Below are 4,785 nucleotides of genomic sequence, written 5' to 3' on the forward strand. Positions count from 1 at the left end.
CCGCGACGTGAGGCTGCCACAGGGTGAGCCGAGATTAGTCGGTTTTCTGTTCTGCTCAAAGGCGCCTCGCTGCGAACAGCTCACTTCGTTTGGACCGTAAATACTCAAGTATTTGTTTTGTGTGCCTCCCGCGTTTAGTTTTCCGTTCCGTTAAAAAATGGATAATGAAAAATGTCGACTTTTAATTGACTTATATAAAAATCATCTTGCCTTATGGGATCCACAACACAAACATTATTTTAATAAGAGAGTCCGCGAAGATTGCTGGACTGAAATACAAAATATTATTGAAATACCTGCAGGTGAACTAAAAGCTAAAATGAAATCACTGATGGGTACTTACCGACGGGAAAAGTCAAGACAGAAACAAAGTCAAATAACAGGTTCAGGTATGTATTTGTTTTTCATAAAAGCAGCATGTTTGATAAATTTATTTAATATGTGAAAGCAGCACAATCATAAAAATAACTAAACATTTTATTTGTATTACAGGGAGAGACAGTGTTTATGTACCTAAATCGTTTGCATTTGAGTGGTTTGATTTTTTATCTGACCGTAACGATCCTAGCCAGACACTGGATACAACATCTACAACGGTAAGTTTACTTCCTATTTAATAATTATTTTGCCAAGGTATTGCGCCATTTGTAGTAAAATGTGTTGCCAAATGTAAACGTGTATTTTTAACTTGTGATGTTCTTCGAGGGACATTACGAATGGACCGCAATGGTATTTCTTGTTCTATCCTCCATCTACCGGGTAGAATATGGCCATCTTTTTCTATATCGAAAGTCCCAGGCGGTATACGTGTTACATGAACTTGACCGTTTGCGTAAAAAATTGTGTAAGTATATGGTTGTTAATACAACTTTCGATGCTTTCTCTGGTTGTAACATTATCGGCTTTCTCAGAACACGAAAGACAGCACTCACAATTCCAAACGCATTTTCAACAACTCTACGTGCTCTAGAAAGGCGATAATTGAATATTCTTTCAACTGATCCCTTTTCTGGAGTACCTTCGAATGGTTTCATAGTATATTCATTTAATGAAAATGCTTTGTCACCTAGTAACATGTACGGCACCTCTGGTAGATATGGAACCTGCAAGGGACATGGTGCTGGAATATTAAGTTCATTTCTTTCAAGTTTTCTATACAAATTAGTATTTTTGAACACTCCGCCATCAGATATCCATCCTTGGCATCCAATATCGACGTACATAAAATTATAGTTAGCGTCTACGAAAGCAAACAAAACAATGCTGAAGAAGTTTTTATAATTATAATACTCTGTACCGCTGTTCCATGGAGCTTGTAGCATTACATGTTTGCCGTCGATGGCATCAATAGCGTGTGGAAAATTCCATTTCTCTTCAAATTATTTGGCAACAGCTAACCATTCTTCCTCAGTTGAAGGTAACTGCAAGGAAAAATTAAAATATTAATTATTTCGAGAAAATAAAAGTATGTGAATATATTTTATTTTTGTTGCAGGAACTGGAGGAATCCTCGCAAGACAATTTTCAAACTGCCAAGGATTCTCAAACAACCAATGAATCTCAGACAGAAAACTCCCAAACAACTGAAGAAATTATGTTAAAACCTAGCTCTACAGAACCTATTAAAACGAGTAAAAGATGTTTAGGTAATATGCCTCCGAAAGAAATGACGACAAAAAAGCGTACCACATCTAAATCAACAACTGAAGAGCCTATGTTAAAAAGAGCCTTTGAACTTACAAAAGAGTGCCGATGGAGGTAATATGGATCCATATAGCATATATGGTCAACATATAGCAAACGAACTAAGAAAATATGATGCCAGAACACTTTCTATTGTAAAGCAAGCCTTCAATAACATTATTTTTCAAGCCGATATGGGGAGGCTAGTGTCTCCATATGTAGGGTACTTATATAATCAATATGCATCTTCAACATATACCTGTTCACCTGTACAAAATTCGACATTTATAGCTACTTCAACTCCTACGTATTCATCTCCAGAATATAATATACAATCACCTGCAGAAACTTCCACGGCTGAAACAATTCGCAATCTTTCATCTATTTCACAGCATTCACCCTATAGGCAAGACAGTAGGTACTGAAACAGAAAACATTACTAAAAATACTACCGAGTTTTTAACTTTATAATAACTAACTAATAAACTTATAAAATATAATTTGACTTTATCAACTTACCTCTACATAATCATGCAATGCTTCAATAATTGCATCGCAAACTTTGGAACAATTCTCCATATTGATTGTTTTGACACATGAAAAAGATATTGTAAACTTGTATATGAATCTCCAGTAGCTAAATATCTTAATGTGATAGCAAGTCTTTCTTTAACAGTAATCGCTTCTCTCGTATATGTATCAGTTTTTTTCGTTTTTAAACTTATTAATGATGCTAAGTATTCGAAATCACACATTGACATACGCACAAAATTTTTAACAGTATCTTCAACCGATTCAAACGTCATGTCTTCTAGTAATTCATTACCGTAATGCAAATTACTTTTAAATAGATATTTCATCCACCAACGCGGTCTCTGTCGTTGGTTTTTCTTCTTTTTCAAAATCGTGTGAATTAAAATAAACGCCATCGCCGCACTACCACATGTAGGTGTCATTGTTGCCTCGCACTAACTGGATGGCAGAATGGCTCACCCATGCTTCGCGAGGCTTGCCTCGAACCTTTGAAATTATACTTGAGGCAACCTTGCGAAGCTGCCACGCGAGGCAGCCTCGCGCGGCAGCCTCGCAAAGTCGATACCCAGCTTTATGAAACAATTGTGAAAAGATCAGTTGCAGAAATTTAAACAAGCAGGTCGGTTGCACCCAATAAAAAATAGGTCGGCCTCGTACTGGCCATTCAGACGAAAATATTGTTACGATGAGTGATAATGTGGCGTAAATTCTCGTAACCTCACTGCGCTGTCGGTCACTGCAATTAAACATTTCAAAAAGCACAACGCAGCGGATTTTAACAAAAGGATGAAGATGCTTTTCTTTTTCTTTTCTTAAAGATCTGGCAATCAATTAAGAGCTAATTTTTAAGAACAGTCGAATGGGAATAAAAAAAAAATTTTCGAAGACGTTTGTGACTACTAACAAGTAGGTATGTTTCAATGCAAGGGGCATGACATAAATTCTTGCACCTCAATGGTACATAGAACAAAATACTTATGTAGGTAGATACATTTTATTGCACCTTTGTCATCATATCTAATACTCGTGAATTCGAACTCGTAACTCTGCATTTTTTTGTTAAACATCCTATCCTTTTTTCAATTTTTTTCCCTTTAAAAATCAAAATATTTGTAACTTAGTTTAGCTTGACAAATTCTAAGAGGGATATTGTAACAATAAAACAAAAAACATATTCGTTTCGTTTTTATGCAGTGTATTTAACGAGTTTAATGCGCCACATTAATAAATCTGTATAAGCATTCATTACGGCCATGTGTTTCAATGTGTTAAATCGGCTACAAATTTGTTATTTTTGGAACAATAATTATAATACATACATTTGCATTTAAATGAAATTGTTAATCAATATCAACGGTTGATCTAAATGTAGCGTCATACCGTACTACATTTTCAGGCACTGACGAAAATTCAAACGGGTTCAAATGATTTTAATTAAAATGCAAATAATTGCCGAAAGCTGAAAATGCGAATAAATATTTGTGTACAAAATTATGTAACGAAAATATTAAGGACATCGGATTAAACTCCTGCTGAACTTCAGCAAAATATTTAAATAAGTTTTAATTGCTAAGTTTTGACTGTTTGAAGGTGAAATAAGTAGTTACATATACAGTACGCGCTTAAAGTATGGAATAAATTCAGTAAAAATGAAACAAATTTTTTTGGGAAAAATCCTCGAATAGGTCGATTTTTAATTTAAAAAATACATATTTTAGCACAAAAGGCGATTTCAACTGTCATTTGTTTTCGAGTAATAACGTCATCAATATTTTTTTAAATAGCAACCCCCTATTTTTTTCTTGATTCTGACAGATCGTTTCATTGTCGATCCGACAGTATTAAAATGTTGCCATCTTAGATAAGAAAGTTTTCGAGTAAATGACGATTGAATGTTAGAAAACGTAAATTTTATTCATTAAAAAATAACAATTCCTATGTCAAACAAATACAATTCATTAAGTTTTCTACCTAAATTAAGTGTTTGAATTGCCACCCACCGACTTCTTGACAATACGCAAGTCTCTGTAGAAATTTTTCTTGCACATTATGAATTATTTCTGGGGTAACTCTGTGTATTTCATCTATAATACAGTTTTGGAGTTCTTCTAAATTATGTGGTCTATTAACGTACACTTTGGACTTTAAGTAGCCCCATAAGAAATAGTTCAGGGGTGAAAGATCTGGGGATCTCGCGGGCATTTTATCGGTCCTCGTCTGCCGATTCACCTCCTAGGAAAAAAATTGTCCAGAAAATCTCAAACAGGGCGCGCATAGTGCGGAGGTGCAACATCTTGCTGAAACCATATGGTGTCATCAGGAATATCAGGGTCATTATCGTTAGGAAAAATTACTACAAGCGATGGAACAAGGTAATTTTATAAAAACTCTAAATATCTTTGTCAATTATTCCAGCCCACATATTTAATTTCTGTGGGTGTTGGGTAGGTATGTGTCTCTGCCATCCAATGAGGATTTTCCCGACTCCAAGACCTGCAAATTTGACGGTTCCCTGCACCATTGAGCCAAAACGTGGCCTAGCCTGAAAAAAGTATTTGCCGGTGTAAA

At 35.2% G+C, this 4,785-nt stretch overlaps 1 pseudogene; it reads right to left on the reverse strand.

Moving 5' to 3' along the window:
* The window catches only part of LOC108905652, an 8,340-nt pseudogene extending 5,851 nt beyond the window's left edge, over window positions 1-2,489 (reverse strand).
* Window positions 2,490-4,785: the final 2,296 nt, after the last annotated feature.

Source organism: Anoplophora glabripennis, unplaced genomic scaffold (genome assembly GCF_000390285.2).
Source record: "Anoplophora glabripennis isolate ALB-LARVAE unplaced genomic scaffold, Agla_2.0 scaffold156, whole genome shotgun sequence".
Lineage (NCBI taxonomy): Eukaryota > Metazoa > Arthropoda > Insecta > Coleoptera > Cerambycidae > Anoplophora > Anoplophora glabripennis.